Below are 21,749 nucleotides of genomic sequence, written 5' to 3' on the forward strand. Positions count from 1 at the left end.
TTACTCTCTCTGGTTCTTGTGCATCTTTTAATGTCAGGCCAAAGCGTACCGCCTCTCTGGCACCTCCCTCATTTCCACAGCCTTACCCTCCCTCCCAAATCCTACTGTATTTTGCCAGACCCATGCTGATCTAATGATGGTGTTATGTTATAACTCTCTTCACGGAGAGTCCTTCAAGGCACGAGTCATGCTTCTGCATTCCCATATATCTATCCTCTAGCACAAAGCTGGTACACTGTAAAGGTTTAATGAATGGTAAACGAGTGCGAATCCATATTCTTGAGGAGGAAGAAAGAAAGTAAGCTACTCGGCATAGGAGCTTGAAGGCTATTACAGGGCCTGCTGCTGGGATGAAGGTGACATCCAACCCTGAGAGCGCACTCGTGAGACACTGGAGTGAGAAACGCCGCCCGCTTCAGCTTCCCTTAAGCGTGGCGAGGAGGGAAGTGAGCTCAGTGATGCCGAGGAGGAAAGATGGGGCTTCTCCCAGAGACCCACATGTGCAAAGAGTCAGTTGCAGCACTGAGGCCGGGAGGACAGACAGCCTCGCCTGAAGCGTCTCCTCTGTGGCCAAGACGCACTGTCGAGCACCGGTGTCGCCGATCCTGCCGCCTCTGCAGCGGTCCTGCGTTCCGTGGGGTTAGGACGCCAGAACCTGACCTTACCACGTCTCAGGTTCCCTCCTGCGCGAGGGCTCTGCTACACACCCAGCGGCCTGACGCCTCTCGTGCCCTCATTTCCCACATTGAGCCCACACCCGGACCCGGCAGTGCCTTTGCCTGGACATCTCTGCACTCGGTGAACGGCTCCCGGTTCCAGCCTCTCACCTCTACTCTAGTGTCTCTGTTTGAATCCAGGCTACCAGCTTCCCCAGGAACTCAAGCTTCCCTCTCCACGTCTCGTCTTCGTCCAGTGCTATGTGATACGTCTCTCATTTTCCTCAGCCATGTTAAAGGCCACTCATGGCCAACAGGACAAGGTCTTACCTCCTTGGGGTGAAGTGGGCCCCCTTCATGACCTGGCCTCCCCAGGCTGTGGGTGCAGAACTGTTTCAGCTGTAGCTGGCAGAGAACCCTGATGCAAACGACTTAAGCCAGTGATCCCGAACTGGCGGGCACACATCTCGGGTGTCTACCAGATGTCCCGTTAGGGTACAAGAAGAAAGTATTAGAGGTTTTTTTTGAAAAGTAGGAAATAAAAAATGGCTAATATTTAGTATAAGAATTACATGAAATATAATATGATTATTTAAATATAATTATCCACTGATGAGTTCACTTAGTTCTTATTCCAGCATGGCAATTATGTCTCCTTTAAGAGGTATCTTGAGGGAAGGGTTAGGAAATTCCAAACCGAGGGAGAATTGACTAGTGAGATTCATTTATGCCTGGCTAAGTGAATTTTAAAACATGCTTTCTGTTTTTAGTGAGGTTTGTTTTTTGGAGGGGGATGATAATAAAGATATTGAGGTAACTTTTTCTTTTATTTTTTATTTAAGTATAATTTATAAAACTGAAATCCCCATTAATTTTACCATTTATATAACTTCTTCAAAACTTTATATAAATGAAATCAAATGGAAATATACTCTTGTGTTTGGCTTTTTTTTTTTTTTTTTTGCTCATAATGGGACTCATGCATGAATATAAATTTGTGTATGCTTGACTTCCTAAGGCATAGCCAATTCATTTTCAAATTCATTCATTGTTAAATGTATTATTTTATACTCCCAACCAGTGATATGTGAGAGTTCAAGTTACTCTGAATCACCCCCAAGTTTGCTGTTGTAATACTTTCAAATCTTTGTGTGCTCTCTCACTGGGAACAGTGAGATGAAATCTCACCGATAGCAAATGATGATAAAAACCTTTTAATACACTTATTAAATATTTGTGTATCTCCTCCAGTGAAGTGTCTAAGTCTTTTCTCCATTAAAAATTTGGTTGATTTTTGTTATTAATTTGTGCAAATTCTATATATAAGTACTACATCAGATGTATCTATTGTACTTATTTTCCTCTAATACATGACTTGCCTTTTCATTCTGTTAGTGTCACTGGGTGGACTTAAGTTTCTATAATTTTGCTAAAGTAGAATTTGTGTATTGTTTCCTTGGCCTCAGCACTTCTCATGTCCTTTATCATAGCATATTACCGCATTCTGAATATACCCCTTTGTGCTGTATTCCAATACAGGGTGGAAAAGAGACAGTCTCGGCACAGACTCCTTCACGGGCTCCGGGGTAGCCAGATTATATTTTTAAGAACTTACACTTGTAACTTTACTACTTCTTTGGTCTACACTTCTATCAGAAAAATATCTCCAATTCTCACACTGGTTTTCCCCACCCTCCTTTAGATCTGTCAAATTCTATGATTTTCTTTGTTTTGCTTTTGGAGTTTTTTGTTATTGCTTTGTTTGCTTTGGTGACTTCAAGTGCCTTTCATGGGGAAGCAGAAGCTCACTGTTATGTTTTTTTAAAAATATATGTGAATTGTATCTCAGGAATTAGAAAACTACAGCCCCACTGTCTGGTCTGCAGCCTTGTGTAGCCCCACCGTGAGAAAACAAATGAAAAGATTTTATAGTTTTAAAGGCATGGTGAAGGTGTTGTACAGAGAAAGTGTGCGCTTTGTTTCACCCACAACAGAGGCGCCCTAGGATCTTAGCTCCTGCTGAAGTTTTCCGATGTCAGCACTTTCTCCGGTGTAGGGCTGTACAGTGGTACGGTGCATGCACCAGTGCACCACGTCTGTCCGCGCTGCCTTTAACCAGGAAGAATTGATGTTATGTAACAAGCGGGGTTTGCGCTGTGGAAAGAATTCTCTCCCAGCCCTGGACTTAGCTGTGATGTAGATCTTTGTGACATCATTCATGAGAGAGGCACGGTCTGGCAGAGGAAGAGAAACCAAAAGAGTAAAGGTGAATGAAAGATAAATTGGGGCAGGTAAAGGTGGAGGAAAAGGAGAAGGCGAAGAGAGGGGGAGGGACTGGAATGCAGAAATAGGACTCACCTCCTTCCTCTCCACAGGCCCTGTCAGTGCCAAACCTTCTGGCGGCCTGCACTACGCTGAGTCACGTAGAAAATATATAACATTGTCAATGTATGTGAGTAACAAAACATCCTTTATTTTTAAATTACTTTTAATTATAGGATTAAAAAGGGGGAGCAAGCAGCCTGCAAGCCACAGGTTGATCATGCTGTGTGTGGCTTGACCCCTACAGCTCAGAGGTGGAGCAGGCTGTAAGCCAGTGCTCAGCTTTCTTGTAATCTATAAGGAAAGAAAGGCAACTTTAACAGACTATTGGAAGTGTCCCCCACCCAAGATCCTCTTTACTTAGTCCTAAACACTACTATTTTGCCCGCCTCTCATCTTTGCCAGTCTGCTGGCATCAGCTAGGATCCTGGCCATGGTGCTCACTTGCTGAATCTGGTTTCCAAGCATTGACTCTAATGTCTATTGACCGTAGGCAAGCTACCTATGGCCACCACTTCCTGTACTCCTGGTAGGAAGCCCGTCACAGCTTTGCACTTATTCATGCAACGGGGCTTGGTCATCAGCCTGACTAAACTCCGTTTTCCTTCCTGGTATGCCTAACTATTCCTTTGCTCTTCTATGATTTGAAAATGTCCTTGTTTTGCTGCATCTTTCCAAAAGACACTTCATCATCTGCATCACCACACAAAGATAGGACTCACATCAGTGGTGCTCTTTTTCTTTGCTTTTCTTTTCTTTTTGTTTCGTTTCTTTTCTTCTCTTTTCTTTTCTTCTTTTTCTTTAAAATTATTATGGTGTTGGAGAAGGAAATCTTGCATGATAAGTAAGAGTTCTACCACTGAGCTACATCCCTGGCTCAGTAACTATGCTATATTTATCACTAACATGTGCTGTTCATATGTCTAACAAAACTAATATTTGGTTATGTTGTCAACAACAATTGTTTAATTAGATTAACAAATCTATCAGTGTAAGTGAACAAAAAGAGAAACCATAAGCCAGAATGTAGATGGACACCACAACTAAGTTTCCCTTACGTAGGAGGTATGATCAAAACATGCAATGAATGTTTAAATTTGAAAAATGTATCATGGTAAAAGACAAATTGCCATTAGTCCCCCTCAAAATACTTTCTGTGACTTTGAGCACACTTATTCCTTCATTCTTGCTATTTTCTTAAGCAGTTCTGGAAGTCTTTCATAGTATCTGTCATTGTGCTGTCATGGCTAGATTGACATTCTCAATTAATGCAAAATGTTTAGCTTCTGTAGTCATTTTGACACTTAGGAAGACCCAGAAGTCACACTGTGCTGCATGCACAGTGAATAGGTGGATGATGTGTGCATCTGACAGGAAGCACCATGAGCATTTTGAATTCATTCGGGTCAGCAAAGGAGCCATGAAAGACACTCCTGAAAGAGGACTTCTACAGCTGCTTCAGACAGTGGCCAGAACTGTGGAGTAAATTCATTTGAAGCAAGGGAGGCGTTTTGAGGGGGTTAACGGTAATGTGTCTTTTACTGTAATTTTTATGTTGAAACGTTCACCATAGGTTTTGATCACACTTTGTGGTATTTTGCTTAGGGAAGGCAAAACTGAGTGCTGACAAAAAGCTTTTATTTTCCCATATTCTGGTTGTTAATATATAGTTATTCTAGCTAAAATGCTAGGTTTTTAAAATCAAGTTGTCCCAAATGCACTTGGTCTTAAATTCACCTCGTGTAACCAAAATTAATAATGTAAATTTCAACTTTAAGAAATTAGAAAAAGAAAAAAGACAAGAAAAGAATGAACTCAACCCAAAGCAAGCAGAAGGTAGGAACAAAAGAGGAGATATTACTACTGTCATTACAGAATTAAAAGGGTGAAAAGTGCATACATACTGTGAACAGATTTATGGTAATAAATTAGACAACTTAGATCAAATAGGGACATTTACAGAATGATAAAAATTAATGAAACTGTCTGAAGAAAGAATAGAAAATTTGAATAGTACTATAATAATTAAAGAATTTGGTTAGTACTGGAAAGGATTCCCTCATACAAAATCCTGGGCCCAGATAAATTAACAACAATTCAAATCAGTTTTTTTTAAAGCTCTGACAAAAAATATGAAAGAAAACTTCCTAATCTTCCACAAGGCTGTCATTACTCAGAAAGTAAAGTCAGACAAAGACATCCTGAGAAAACTACAGACCAGCATTTCTCATTAGCCTAGATGCAAAGGTCCTCAAGGAAATATCAGCATAACAAAGAAAGCAACATATAAAAAGAAGTATATACTATGCCAAAGGAGGATTTCTTCCAGTAATGTAAGGTTGGTTTCTTATCTAAGAAAATCAGTGTGATACTGCATACATAGTAATGTGAATTTAAGGACAAAAATACATGGTTATATCAATAGGTGAACAAAAACAAGCATTTAAGAAAACCTAACAGTCATTAATGATTAGACAATCCTTTCAATAAACTGAAATGGAAAAATATTTTAACTTGATAACGTGTGTGAAAAATCTTCTGGTAGCATAATATTTATTGATGGCTTTTTCCACTAAAGCGGGGGAAAAAGACTGTATGTTGTGTAATTTTATTTATTAAAAATGCCCCGAAAAGTGAATCTATAAAGACAAAAAGTGGGTTAATATTTGCTGTCACGGGAATAGAGTCACTGCCCATGGTCAAGTTTTACGAGCTGATGAAGTAGTTCTAAATCTGGATTTTGGTGATGACTCCAAACCTCCGCAAATGTACTAAAAATACCGAATCATACAATTAAATGAGTGAATTTTATGGTATGTAAATAAAACCACAAGCTCCTTAAAATAACACTGTGTAGAGTATGGAGTGTGTGCATCTGTACGCACTCGTATAGGGATGATGACAGTTTCTGGAGGTTTGGGCTCTAGTTCTGGCCGATCTCCAAGTACCTGTCTCCCCTTGGTAAAGTCTCTGTCTTGTCTGGGTTTCTGTTTCTTCCTCTATGAGATTATGTGGCAGGTCTACTTGCTTTTCGAGGTCCCTTCTCTAACAGTGTGTGCCTGTGGTGGATTTCATGTGAACGGTAGCTTGTGTACCACGTACCTAAGGAGTAGATGCGAAGCTTCCAAGACGACACGCTCTGCTTTAGAGAGTAAAGCACTATTAGCATACGCTAATATCCTAGTACCTTCGGAGATCAGTCAGCGCGAGGTTTTCTCCTTTGTCACATGGGGAAGACATTCATCAAGTGACCTGTCCACACCCACACAGGTACGTTAGTCATCCGGCTGGGACTAGCATGTACTCCTCTGGGCCCACGTCAGTGTCCTTTCCAGGGGCGATCTGTCTCTTCATATTTATTTTACTAGGAGGTTGGAGGGGTGATCTTGGAAGAAGTGCATTGTAAGAGAAGACTCTTAGGTATTTGTAAGCATAGGTTATGTCTTTATGCAGGAAGGTGAAGGCAGCTGTGTGGGTGGAAAGAGTGTTGATACAAGGGTGTCTGGCATCTGCCTTGGATGACTGTAAGGACATTCTCTTTTCTGACCGTATTTTACCTTGTCTCTTTTTTATAAAGTCACCATAAGCATCAACTTTCAGGAAAGCTTCTATTTATTCCGCGGGTATTTTATTCCTATAAGTAGAGCCAAACAAAAAGGGTAACTGTGCACGGGTAAAACCACAGCAGTGCTGTCAGGCCATGGCCTGACGTGATAGTCCCACGCTGACTGGTTTCCAGCGGTGCGCACATGAACCCAGGGTCATCTCTCTTCCCTTTACGCGGCTTGCTGCTTTCTCACTGCTGCTTCTCTCCACGCTGGGTCCCGGAGTTTGCGTTAGGGTGACAAGCTGTCTGCAGGCTTGGGGTTAGAAATGTAAATATTGCCGCTAAGTTTGGAAAGTTTACATTTAACTGCCAGGGCACTAAAACCCTAATACTGGTCAGAACTGATGTCATTTAGTAAGCACTATAGCCCAGGCATCATGTGAGGCTCTCTGCATGCATAAATGTACTTATTCCCCAAATATTACGAAGCAGTTACTGTTATCTCCATTTCCTGATGATGTAACCGAAGCTCGGAAAAGTTGAGTGTCCAAGGTGATGCGGCATGACCAGGCGAGTCCCTCGATGGTCCTGCTGATAGCCGAGCGCTTTGTGTGGCACCACTCTGTCGCCCACTCCGCTGCATCCTGACTTCCAGTTCCCTCTGGTGCACAAATCCCTGACCACGCTGCTGTCAGTGGGCCGTCCACCTCCACCGTGGCGGGGAGCGAGCTACTGCTGAGGAGCTGCACTCCACACTTGAGTGGATTCTGCAGTTTGTGCCTAACACTTACCCTAAAATTGTATACAGACAAATTTAACATCACACACCTTTAAAAATGACTTTAAAGACACGGAAAGCAGATCTCTTCCCCTCAAAGCAGTCCCGGTGTTTGTACTCTGGGTGCCAGGGCTTTGCATCTCCCTTCCGCCCCGATTTCTCACCTTGGAGCATGGCCCTGTTATCACTACGACCTCCTCAAACGTGATGTTTGGAACTCACCACAGAAGAACGATATCATCACCTTCCTCTCACTACTGTCTATACTTTCAGTGTTGTTAAATTTTGTTTAGTTTTTGGTGGTTACATTATTTGTTTAATTACTTTGGAAAATCCATGTTTATCTCTATGTGGTTACATGAAATGGACCCACAAGTCCCAGCTACATACCTAGTTAAGGCTTCGATACTTGCTAAGTGATGTTCTGCACTCACTTGATCTAATTTCAGTTTAATTGTTCGCCTCTATGACTGTTACCACTTAAGCTTGCTGATGATTTTATTGCTTAACCCCATAAAACAAATTTGGCCAGAGCTTTGTGCTGGCCCTTTAAAAGTGCCCTTTCCCTTAGAGGAAAAAGAGTCAGAGCCTCCTTGTGAGCCACACGCTGGGCCATGGTCCTTGCGGAAGGCGATGAGTGCTGTGAGTGTCCCTCTCACGACTGAGCTGTCAAACTACGTATGTGAGCGCAGAAGACGCGAAGGAGCTCTGTCCACTCCAAACCTAGCTTTGATCTTGTCATGCAGTAAAAGTTCTCTGTGGTGCTGTGTGACCTAGTCAGGTTCTCTGCACCCTGGCCTGCAGTTTTCACAATCTGTTTATTTGTGTTTGGAATAGATTATCTTCCAAATTGGGCCAAAAAGCAGATAGATTCAGCTCTACCCCACGTAGAAGCAGCTAATTTTCTAAATCTGCCTGGGGACTCAAATTAGTTCTGGATGCTTTCTTGTCACTGGGGTAGAGGCCCTGTCCCCTGCATTCATACTGACGGAGATATAACTTGTTGCTGCCCATACAGTTTCAACCAGTCGTTAAGTTGAGTTTCAATGCTCCACAAAGATGTTTTTAAAGGCAAGTATACGATTTCTAATTTCTGTACTTTTGAAGCTTTCAAGCAATAGGTCCTTCTCGATGCTTTTATGTCATAAGAACATTTCCCAGCCAGACTCTTACTCTGAAATTCTGCCTGAAAACTATCTAATCTGCATTTGGGGTCACTGTCTTCCTCCTAGGGACCGCACAGAAGGTGATTCAGCAACATGAAATCCAAGCCTGCCTGGCATGCCTGATTTTTAACACATTTCCACAGCACATAGTTAGCTGTCACCAGGAGGTCCAGCAGTTTATGGGAGCGGTGTTCTGTGTTCGTAGTACACACCCACTTAGAACATGCTAAGATCTGAGTATCCCCATTCTCCAGAGCCAAAGACAAGGACCAGGTAGAAGCTTTGACCACTGTAAAAAAAAAAAATCTCCCTTAGACCTCACCCGGACAAGCTACAGCCATGGTTTGCTTTGGGGACACCCTACAAAGACACTGAAGCAGGTAGCAACACATATCCAAGACCAAGTTTCCTCATCAAAGCACACTTTCCTCTCAGCTTAAAATAATGCAAGGAATATTTTTATTCCATACCTCATCGGATTTCTTTAACTCATGTTTCGGAGCTCTGGGGTTTCTCATTTGTTGAGCTACATCTAGGTTCAGGACCTGACATGATATCTCCTGCCATTATTGAACTTTTAACAAGCACCATCTAAATAGAAAGCATTGCTCTGTCTGTCTGTCTGTCTGTCTGTCTGTCCTTTTTTGAGACAGGGTCTCACTATGCAGTTCAAGCTGGCCTTGGTCTCAATATGTAGCTCTGACTGGCCTCAAGGTTACAAGTGACCCTCCTGCTTCTGCCTCTTACATGCTGGGATTACAGGTGCGTGCCACCACACCCAGCTGGCTGCACTTTATTATCGTATTCACTCTTTTAAAACATACGACAAAGTAGGTATTACTCACCTCCTTTGTAGAGATGGGAAAGTGAAGCTCAGGAAGGACTAGGAGCTGCCCCAAGACCACACAGCTAGTAACCAAGAGAGTCGAGAGAACGGCAGAGAGTGGAGCCCAAGATCTCCATCCCTAAAGCCCACATTTGTAAGTTTTATTTACAATTTTTATGATTTATTATTCTATAGCTGAACTATGATTTATTATTTATTATTATGATTTATAATTCTATAGCTGAACTAGCATTTCTTCAAACTTCCCTTTGCTGCACTGGGGATATAGCTCAGTGGCACAAGCACCTGCCTGGCAAGTGCAAGGTCCTGAGTTCGATTCCCAGTACCAAAACAAAACAAAACAAAATGAAATTTCCCTTTGCTTCAGATGCCCACTTCTTTTGACATTTCATGATAGCTCAGCCACTTATAGTTCTAAATATAGTCAGTTTTGAATTTAATTCTTTTACTTCAATTAAATTCCTGGTGACTTTTGTGCTCCAACATCTTGAGATGCTTTTGTCCGTGTGTGGTCCTTTCCTGACTATTGCTCAGCTATTCCTTCCCCATTAGGCTGTGGCTGTGGGCCTCTGAGCTTTGCAAACGGAGTCTGTAGCTATGGGCCTCCTTCTGAGCCTCCACCTGCAGCCCTGCAGCCCTAGCTCTGCCTTGGTGCTCAGTGTCGCTGACCTGGGACTCAGTCTGCCCTCATGCAGTTCCTCAAAGCTGTCCCCTCTGCCTGAGCAGCCCAGTGCTCTGGCTAACACACTAACTCTGCATTGCTGTGGAAACTGTGGTAGTCATCTGTGCCAATTATCAAGTGTCTTCAAGTATGCATCCTGGACCCCGTGGTGAGCATCCTTCAGAGCCCTCTGTCCTCTGTCATGGCAACCAGCACTGTTCAAGATGCCTGTTGCTCCACCCAGTGGGTTTCTGAGTATCAAATGTAAACTGACCGCTCTGCCGCGGTTTCCCTGCTTTGGCTTCTGTAGGGTGCCTAACGCATGACCTACTGCAGTTTCTCAAGCCTACCTGGGTACTTCTGCTCTGCCCCACCCTCCTTGGCTTGGACCTAGAGGAGCAAGGCATGGAGAAGGCTCCCTCTGGCTCTTCCTCTTACTCCTCCCCGAAGGTTTGCCCTAGCTACAAAAAGAATTTTGTCCCTGCCTGGCAAGCGTAAGGTCGTGAGTTCAATTCCCAATACCGGAAAAAAAACAAAAAAAAAACAGAGGAATTTTGTCTTCTTCCTTTACAATGGGAAAACTTATTTAAATATATCTCTGCCTCCTTCTCATGGATACCGCCTTCCACACTGTGGCTGAGTTTCTAGATCTGTGCTGGAGGCAGAGGCCTGACTTGGATGTTTAAGTCTAGCTCTTGTAAACCCAAAGCACTTGAACTGTGTCTTCACCAGGAACTTGAACTTCACTCTGAAACTGAAAGTTGAGGTTTTCTACTGATGCTGAGTAGAGAGGACTATTGCTGATGCTTGGCAGATAGAAGAAAAGAAACGGAAGACACAAACCACTATTCAGTATTGCAACCTGCAGTGCGTGCATCTGCGTACCGACCCTGTGGCCTGTACTGGGGCCCAGACTGGCCTTGTCCTTCATCTCCTTCCTTCTCTGCGGTCTCTACCTCTTTCCTGCTTCAGCTGCGTCTTGCTTGCTCCTGCTGTCCTTGCTTCTTAAATCCCTCCTGCCTGGTCAGGCCTCTCTTGCCTTCCTCTTCTCTGACCATTTCTCCTCCTCTCTGGTGAGGTCCTCTACCTCACTCTCATGGTTCCCAGGTTTGCTTGCGGCTTTATTATTTGCATTCTTCCTAAGTGAATTTCCCCACTCTCAAGAACTTAGAGACCCAGAGGGTCCTTTTGCATGTGCTAGCCCTCCAGACTAGCATTTCATCTCACTTCTCCCTAGGAGCTAACCTCTAGACACAAGCCTCTTTGACCTTCTGACGGACAGAGGGCTTGAGAGTGGTGAGCGGGGTGCTCCCCACGTGGGCAGGTCTCGCCCTTTCTTTTTCCTTAGGTGCTGGCAAAGTCTGTTGCATGGGTGTTCTCTGCACTCTAGGGACCGCTCTGTGCGAAGTGCACGTTTTCTACTCCACAGTTTCTGGCAGGAGTGAATGTGGAGACCCTTTGTACTTCCTGCTGGGAATGACTGCTCTTTCCTTCTGTCTCACAAGCTAACAATCTCTTACTGCCTGGGCTGTGTTTAAGGATAGATTGTGGCCCTCTAATTTTAGGGTTTATCTGGGGAGACAGGACTCATGAACAGGGCGATGCACAACTAAGTGGCTCAGGGCTCCTGCAGAGGGCCCATGGGGCAGCTTTCACAGAATCCACACGCACTCCAGCACAGAAGTTATTTGCTTGGTTAAAGAGGAGGAGCAGCCTTACTTGGGGACTCCAGTAGCAAGTCTCCAGTTAGAGGTTAATGGGCAGTTTCTGATTGGTTAAGCTTAGGATTCATTCCTCTAGAACAGGACAGTGAGTTGAGTTTTGATTGGCTTTTGTAGAAACCTACGACAGTGGGACAACTGCAGCCTAACGGCCCCAGTTAATTATTTTAACTGGGCTCAGGCAATCTTTTTTTAGAGAAAGCATTGCAGTATTTGCCTGTGGCAGGGAAAGGCAAGGCTCTGCGTCAGTTAGCCCTTGTCATGGGACGCAGTCGGCCTTCCGAGGAGGAGAGTGTGTGTCTGGGTCACGGCTGCCTCTGTGTGGGTCCGGGTTCTTCCCCAGAGCGCCTTGCTCTGCCTCAACACCTTTCCCAACTTCTCGGTCCAGAGCACTCCTTCCCTCCCCATTCCACACACGGCTCTGCTCCGTGCGACCTCTTCTCTGCAGTTTTATTATGTAGCACTTTTCTATCACTCCTCACCCCCCATTTAGCGATCCCTTCTTCTTCTGAGCAAATATCACCTGTGACACATTTTAATCACTGTGTCTGCTGTCCTTTTCTGTCTCTTGAAATGTAAACTTTGCTGTTTTGCTGATCGCCATATCTCTAGTGCCTCAGATGGGGCCTGCCTTAACACGAATTTGTTGAATTAATGAATGAATGGGTGAGTGAAATATTTCCCATAAAAAGAGATAATTCAGGGCAACACGTCTTAAACTTTATTCAGATATTTGGGTTCACTGAGAGATGGTTCTCAGATGGGAAGGGAATCAAGCGAAGGGAGGATGGAGGGGTTGGGGAGGGAAAAGGGATGGAGTAAGGTGTGTTATGTACACGTGCCCGCTCTGCACTAGGGATGTAAACATGCCCTGCTCCCACCTACTAGTTTAAAAAAAGAAACCTGGGTTCATTCTACTCTTTCCTCTCTCTGACATCCAGTATCACTTAGCTACCTATTTTACTGTCTCTGAATTTCATCTGTCTCTTTGCCTTTGGTCCCCATTCAAACCACATCATTTCATGAAGTTATAGCCTCTGCCACATGCTGCTTTTCCCTGACTTTAGTTCCAGTTCCTCACCCTCCAAGTCATCCTTCCCGCTATAGCCAGAGGGCGTTTCCAACACACAGAACCGCTAAAGGCGCTCCTTCACTTCTGACTTCAGTCTCCCATTCTCCCTGGATAAACTCAGCCTCTTTTGCAGGACATACCCAGCTCTTAAAATCTGGCTTGCACTTCAGCCTGCAGCCTCATTGGTAATACCGTTCCTCCTGGGCCACAGTTCTACTCATCCAGACCCTCTCTGTGGTTCATGAAACAAAATTCCAGGCAGGCTGAGGAGCTTGGACTGAGGAGGGCATTCTGAGCTAGCAGTCTTCACAGACTCCGTAACAAAAACCACTCGGCTCTTCCTGCTTCCCGCTCAAACCCACTTCTGCATTCACACAGCACCCTGTGTTTCCTTTCGCCACTTATGTCATTATGATACTTCAGTGTAATTGTCTGCTTATTAATCTCATTTGCCCATCAACCTGTGAGCTCCTGTAGAAAGGGCCTTGTCATGTGGTTTTTTGTTTGCAAACGATCTCAAGGGCGATTAGCACATGGCGGGCACGGCAGAAATGGGTGAAAAGATGGCAAGTAAACGTAATTTTAACAAACACATTAATTTCATCTATGTGGCTTGAAAAGAAAATTCAATAATCTTTTAAAAGTGAAAAACAAAACTTAAATTATTTAAAAATAACCCATCTCTCTAATAAAACTATTTTAGTGCTTGACATATAAATTTCTTCAGGATATGCAGTGTTATTGGAAGTGTTGTTTTGTACTTGTGTCCCTAAAATGTCTTTAAAAGTGAATGCTCCTCTCTTTCATTTTGCCGTTTAAAGAAAGGTGGGGGATGGGAGACAGGGAGAGATCTTCTGCACCTGAGGCGGGGCCGAGAGGTGGTGGGGCTGGGGAGGCAGGGCAGGGAAGGGATGGAAAAGGACTCGTGTGCGCTGTGCACATGGGCCAGCTCCACACGAAGTGTGTAGTCGTTATGGATGGCAAACAAGTATTAATGAAAAACCTTTTAACAGTGAATGTTTCTAGCACACAGTGCAGGAAAGTATCGGGCATCTGACTTTGGTGCTTTGGAAACTGAAGTGCGTTTAGCGTGCTCCTGGTGCAGGTGTGGGGCGTGTGGGGCAGCCCCCTGTTCTGGGCCACCTCCCCAGCATTCCTTTCTTCGCCCTGGGATTGGCGGCACTTAGACACGGAAGTGGTTGCACAGTCTCCAGTGTCTATTTAATCTTTGGCCTAGTTACTGAACGTGCCAGAAAGGAGGCTATTAGTTCCAGGTGCGACGCTGAGGTCTGTGATGTGGAACGCTCCTATTGGGAGGTTGGCTCCCACCTGCCTGCAAATGGCGCCAGCGTCGTTGCCAAGCCTTTCTCTTGCCCCTGGGCCAGGAGGGAAACTGTTCACTTGTTTGGTTTCAAAGTCAGTGTCCCATATCTCCTTGAGGACCAAGGAAGCATTTGGTAGTGTTTCTTCCCCAGTGTGAGAACTCAGTGGCATTCAGGTCACGCAAGTTGTGAGTTAAGGAGTAGCCTTCGGAAAGGGTAAATCTCAAAGCGTAATTTGATTGAAAAAGGTATTTCTCCTTCTTATTTGTTCAGAAAAGACTTCTGTGTTGATGAAGCTGATGTTGCCTCTCATTCATGGCGTGGCTCTCTTCTGCCCAAATAGATGATTTGTCCCCAGGGAGAGTGATGTAACAATTTCTTTCTTTCTTTATGAGAAAAACCGTGCTGAATTTCACGTACTGTAAAAAACCCCTGCTTAATGCTTTCCAGCGTAGAGTGCTCATCTTATACACCCTTGAAATGTTCCCAATTATAGTGTTCCTTCTTCCAGCCCCTGAGAAAACCAATTTTACTCTGAGTTATACACATTTGCGGGTCCATGTTTTCATTCTCGACCAGGAATCATGACAAATTCTCAGCAGCTGATGTATATGTGGGGGACGAACGCTGTTCGTTCTTTAAAAAGCTCCCTGTAGCATCAGATGTAATACGAAACCCAGGGGGCAAGAAGGCGGCCTCAACTCCCTCAATGCCTGCGGCTGCGCTCATCCCCCAGCGCCTGCCAGGCCCTCCGTCCCTGAGGTTGAAACACAGGCCTGTGACCTCAGACTTGAACTTCGGGGAGATTGTCCCCACCCAGATATAAAGAACATCTATGAGTGGAACATGAGGATTTGATTAGAAAATGTGTTCAGGAGGTTGGAGAGCTATGTACCAAGAAATGTACTCTCATTCTTATGTAATGTATGAAGCCAGTGAACAATTTAGGGTCGGGCAAGAAAGATTGGGATTCTACGGCATAGTATATGAACTCTTTCAAACGGAAAGTGTCTTACTTGTAGCACAAGAGGCTAGCTTCAGAGACACTTAATAGCAAAATAAAGGCGGTGTTTTCTCTTCATAAAGATCACAGTTCTTAACCAGGTACCAATACTGTACAACTGTTGACATGAACTCAAAAGATCGTTTCTTCATTGGAGCTCTAGAAAAACTGGAATATTTTCATAGCAACAAAAATAAAAAAATATATAATTATTAAGCCGTATTCTTATATTCTGCCCAATGCATTTATTTTGGGGATTAACTTTTCTAAAATTCCCTAAGGCCTTGAAAGAAGTGCGCTTCCAATCAATAACTCTTAATTTTTAGAATGGGAAATAATTTAAAGCGTAAAATTATATAGCAATGTTTGTGAAAGGAAAAGCCTCCTTTTAGAGATGGTGCTTGTCTTAGTCTGTTCCTGTAGTTATAATAAAATAAAACAGACTAGGAAATGTATAAATAATAGAAATTTATTTCCAGCAGTTCTGGAGGCTGGTATGTCCCAGATCAGGGGCCATTCGAGCCAGTGTTTGGTAAGGAATCAGTCTCCACTTCCAAGATGACATCATGCTGGTGCTCACTGTGGGAGAGATGAGTTCTGTGTCCTCTGAAGGAACTGAAGGGTAAGATGGGCTCCCGCAAGCCCTTTATAAGGGCGCTAATTCCATTCGCATGGGTGGATCCCTGACTGCCTTATTGCCTCCTAAAAACTCCACCTTTTTGTATTATAGCATTGGGAATTAAATTGCAACATAAATATTGGAGGGACACAGATATTCAAATCACAACAGTACAAAAAATTAAATATAGGTAATTCTGGTGAAAATTCACTAAATAAAATATAGGACCTCCCTATTTCAAAATAAAACTTAGGCAAGTTACCATTTGGTGCTACGTAAACTCTTTTGGGTAAATAGTAGTCCAAAGTGATGATAAGATGCTTTGGCCTAAAAGTTACTGAAAAATTAAGGAACAATGAGAAACTAAGGTGTCATTTACATTATAAGTGTAGCTCTGAACTCATGGGAAATTCTGGACAGAAAATAATCAGCAGTGATGCAGAAGCAATTGCTAAGCATAAGTTTTTTCAAGACATTCTAAACTGATTAATTCTTGAGGCATAGTTGAGCCACCAACCATTTGATAGTGATACTCGAAAACTATTTAAATCAGTGCTAAGACAAATTGTAGCAATAGACTCCTACCATACCCTGAGAACAACAGAAGTTCATAATTTCAAATACTGGATGCTGAGAGATTTTGGAAACCTGACCTTTTGGTTATGAATATTAGGGAAACATTGAGTCCTATATGATGGGGTATTGCCAACATTTACGTCACAGCTTCATACACTGTGTATATCATATGCATCGGATTCTTTTGGAATGAGATGGAGCATTAGAAAAGTTTAAGGAGTAATTGTGCAGAGACTTTTGTTTCCAACATGTAAAGTGGACTTTAGGACAATTTCTCTTTGCCAGCATTTCTACATTTTTACATCTTGTGGCTTTGTTTGCTCACGAGCTCTTTGTCTGTTGAACTAACGACAGCAACAACGATGAGGGTGACACTATGTGTTTGGGAATAGGGTATACTGGAGTGAGTCTCTGGAGGCATACACAAATTACCCCAAATAGTTCAGCTGGAAGATGTGTCTCCTGGGGCACAAGTTCTTCATGGGTAATTGTGGATACTGCTCTATTTGAGCAGATATTGCCTTTATTCTAAGTGACCCTGTGAATAATGTACCTGTAGAAAGCAAAAGTATTTTCAAAATTTCATGCACATCAGATGAGTAATTTGTATGCTTCATGCATATATACCTTTAAGCCTCAAGAAAAACCTGGAAATTATTTGATGTATCCTGTATTAATATATGCTTGTCAAAAAATAATATATACTTGGTGGCCCAGAAATATTTTTTTCAAGTTTCATAGACTTTTAAAATTCTTACCTCTTTACCAACACGTTTGCTCACTTATGTATTTATTTTTTGCTGTGCTGTCGTTGCCTTGTTTTGCTTCGTGCAGCCTTCTTTCTGAAGGAGAGCGTATGCGGTTGTAGTATCCCACTAGACATAAACCCTCCTGGCCCCTTAAATCCTGCTTGTCCCTCTTTAGTATTTCATGCGCTTCCTCGCATTCTCTCGGTCTTCAGAGCACGTAGCCTGTGGGAGAGGAACACAAAGTATGTTTCTCTTTGTTTTGGAGGGATGCTGAGAGTAGTCCTCCAGCAACTCACTCCTTCTCAACCTCTTCATCATCAACTGTGAGAATCTTCTTTCAAAAAACAAAAATAATAGCTTGTAGCTGGCGGGTATACTGTCTTCTAGACTGAGCTCACAGAAGGTTTTAGTTCAAAATCAATATGGTAAAAGGATAATTTCAAGTTGTCAACCGGTGGGTTTCCTCCTACCTCGCTCCTGGCATCCTTTTTTCCTTTCTGCTGCTTCCATTCAACAAGCAGATAGCCCCAGAAAAAGGATTCAGTAGGGTTTTAAACTCGTGACTCTGTATTCTAGAAACCTAAGCACATTAACACACTCATGCTCAGTATCTCAGACGAAGGTACCTCAGGAGAGAGGAAGCATAATTTGGGAGCCTTGGAAGCTAATTTTACTGATGTTTCCCTCAAGAAGCAGAGTCATGTCCTCTCTGTCTGTCCACAGGCTAGAAAACTGCCCTTGGGTAAGAACACAACTGGAGAGAGCGCGCTGGTGCCTGAAATCTGGAGTTTCCTGATTACGCAGGGCTGAGAGCCAGAGGGCACCAGGCCTCGCCTCCTTCGTGGCCAGCTGTGCGTCTCCGTGGGGTGCCCTAGGCATCCTCCAGAGGCCGACACGGCCTGATTGCCTGTCCCTGGGGCAGAGCCTGAGCGAGCTGCGCAGACCCAGGCAGAGAATGTCTCCTTCCTGCCTTAGGTCTGCGACCCCACGGTCAAACTTCGACGTCTGTGCGCCTCACGTGGGGAGTGAAGGAAGAGGAGGAACCGCTGACCATAGCGCCGTGCTGACGTGAGTGAGGCTGCGGTCGTGGCCCGTCTGTGCTGCTAAGACAAAAGTCCACCACACACATAATGTTTGAAAAACAGAATTTATTTTTACAATTCTAGAGACTCGAAAGTCTAAGATGAGGATACCGGCTGGGATCCAGTTTGTGCTGCGGGTTGTGCTTCCAGGATGGCGCTTTGTGGCGCCCTCACGCGGTAGCAGGGGAAGAGCACAGTGAGCGGATGCTCCGCGAAGCCTCTTGGATGGTCTTCGCGGCGTTCAGAGGCCCCGGGCTTGAGGATGCGATCATCTCTTAGGAGGCCCCTCTTACTGCTCTCACACTGCTGATTAAGTGTCAGTGCGTGATTTCTGGGGGCGGCATCACGTCGTCACAGTGGCGGTGGGACAAGCAGCACAGGCGAGCTGAGGATTAATGCTCCGCTCCCCCCACAGAGATGACTCCCTTTTTAGGAGGGCACTGCTTCTAAAACTCAGGGTACTTCAGAGATTAGATTTTATTAAACAAAAAAATTTCAGACATAGCTTTAGAATTCCTGAGCAGGAAATGAAGTACATTTGGCATGTTGTTGCTGTATTACAACAACAATGTTCGTAAAAGTAATAAATGCTTAATAATAATAATAAAAGAAGCAAACAATAAATCATATCAACAAACCAACACGTCAAAGCCCACAACTTAGAGGTCCCCTGCCACTGTGGTGTGGATCTGAAATACCCCACAGATCCGTTGCTAAGGGCTTGGGCCTGAGGTTGCTTCTTTGGGAGGCGGTGGGCCACTTAGGAGATAGATCCTCCTTGGAAGGAAATTAGGTCACTAGGGCCGTGGCTTTGAAGTGGATCTGGAGCCCTGGCGCCTTCCTGTCTGGCTTTCCAGCTGCCATGAGGGGAGCAGGCCTCCTCTGCCATGTGACCCCGTCATGTACCATGCAGGTCCCAGTCAGCGGGGCCAAGGGACTCTGATCTCAGTGAAAGCTGTGAAACCACGAGCTGAACTAAAGCTCTCCTCCTCTCTTCAGACGATGATCGCAGGTATTTTTTGCAGTGGTGGAAAGCTGACAAACACAACCCTGTTAACAGGTGGTGAACTTCAATGCAGACACGTCTCTGTAGGTATTCCGGACTAAGAGTGGGGAAGGGGTAACTTAGCTGATACAATCCGCTTCATTTAAATAAAAAGATTTATCTAGCGTGACTTACATGTAATATTTAATACAGGACAGACAATACTGCAGCAGAGCTAAAGAATTGCTACGCTTCACATAATTGTTTCTTTATCACAAAAATGCTAATTTATACAGTATAAGATCCAGTGAATGTTAAGGGAGAAAAATATTAAGATACCAAAGTCATTACATTTCGTTTGTAACAATAACTTTTAACTTTATAAACTGTAGAATTGATTCCCTTCAGAAAAGATGATATGCATTTTTTACACTTCCTCCCACTCCATTTCCCCAAGTCCCAAATTTATAGTTCCGTCTTAATGCCTGTAGGCTTGATCGTATTACCTACTCTGACCAATTAATTATGCTTGGACATGATATTTGCCTTCTCTAAGCAAAAGATTTTAATATGAATGTGTGCTTTGGTTTGGGACCAACTGGTTTAGCCTTCCACAATGAAAATAGCATATTCTAAAGAAGGGTTATTCTTTCAGACTTGATTCAGCAAAGAGAAATTAAAACCACTGCTAATTCGCTGTTCTATATAATGTAAGATAAAAATATTTATTATTATAATCCAGTAGGATATTCTTTTTTGCTGCACCATCAAAAGCAGTGATAACCTTCAATTTCATATACTTCTAATCTGTCTTGTCAGCACAGTTTCTTTGATTACTTTGTCTTAGTTTTATATTTAGATGGGCTTAATGTTCAGCACAATCTCTACTCTAGCTTTTTCATTTTTGAGTTGTTTATTGTGATTCATGACAGGGTTAGCTAAATTTCATTATTAAGTAGGTTTGTCCAGAAGAGTTTGTAGTTGGGTACTATATCTTGAGAGTTTTTCAAATTTATTAATACCTTTTTGTGGCCATCTGTACATGAATATCAGCTGGGGTTGGTGGAGTGTTTTTGAATCATAATTTGTTTACCACAGAGTTTTGACAAAAATGTTAAACGAAGTAGAACAATAAATTAAATGCTATATAAAAATCCAGAGGCCAGGCCCATATTGTTTTCTTTATAGATAATTTTTTGCCTGAATATATGATGAACTTCTTGTTTATTTGGTGTTGAATAAAGAAACAAGAATGTATCTCTCCATAAATACTTACATACCAATTTTTTCAAAATCGTTTCTATTTTTTTTACTTCATGACATTTAAAAAATTATAGTGCTAAATATCTCTCTGTTTTATTTACTTACTTTAAAAAACAACCAAATTATCTATATATTTGGTCATTTATTATTTGAAATTTTTTTGACTTTTTAAGCAACTAGTAAAATAAACACAGCAAAATTTACTATTTTAACCATTTTAAGTGTACATTGAAGAGGTGTTAAGCAATTCACATTTTGTGCAACCATGTCTACTACTTCTCTCCTGAGCATTTTCTGTCTTGCAAAATTGAAACTACCCACAAAAAAATTCACCATTTGTCCCTCTACCCCACCTTGGATCATCATTCTAGTTTACATCTATCAACATGACTACTCTAGATAAACCTTACTATTAGAATCATACAATAGTCATTGTGTTGTTACTGGCTTGCTTCACTTAGCATGTTTTCAAGGTTTATCCATTTATAGCATGTGTCAGAAGTTTCTTCCTTTTTAAGGCTGAATACTATTCATGTGTACACAGCATTTTGTCTATTCATTCGTCAGCGAATGGGCACTGGGGTGGCTTCAGCATTGTGCCTGTCATTTGCACACTATGGCTGTGAACATAGACAGACACGTATGGGCTTGAGTCTCTGCTTTCCATTCTTTGGAATACATGCCCACCAGTGGAACGGCTAGATAATACGGTAATTCTAGATTTAATTTTTTTGAGAAGCTGCCATGCCATCTTTAAAGCACACATACCATTCTGTATTCTCCACAGCAGGACACAAGTGTTTTAATGTTTGCATATTATTATCAGCCTTTGTTTTCTGTGTGCTTGTTAAATAACCATCCTAATATAGCAAATAAATTATTTATTGACCCAAGCATCCAGCGAATTATTTCTTGATTTATGCTTTATATATACACACCATCTCTTCTTTTTTTGTTATAATCACTTTGTCATTCTTACCTATATTTACTGAAATAAAGTCTTTCTTTCAAATGAATGAATTCAGCCATATCTATTTTGGCTTGGGTTATTAATTGCTTATTTGATATGTCCTTGTTTTGGTAATCAGTTAGTTTCTTACTGTTAGTTTTCAACCCACCCTGTAATTTTATTAACTTCATGTATACATTTCAGGTATTATTTTTTAAATGCTCTATCTCAAAGCATTTCCAAGAAGTATCATTCTGTTTCTTTACATACGTTTTCTTTGTCATTGTCCGTCACCTGTCTTTTGCCTACTACATTTCCCTGTTTCTTATTTTCCTTCCATGTATGTTTGCATAGTTACCATCCTCCTTGCTCTTGTTTTTACTTCGTGTACAACATAGGCAGCCAGTCTCTTTACTGTGACAGATATGAGC

This window comes from Chinchilla lanigera, unplaced genomic scaffold (assembly GCF_000276665.1).
Source record: "Chinchilla lanigera isolate Chin_1 unplaced genomic scaffold, ChiLan1.0 scaffold00033, whole genome shotgun sequence".
In the NCBI taxonomy this organism is placed as follows: domain Eukaryota; kingdom Metazoa; phylum Chordata; class Mammalia; order Rodentia; family Chinchillidae; genus Chinchilla; species Chinchilla lanigera.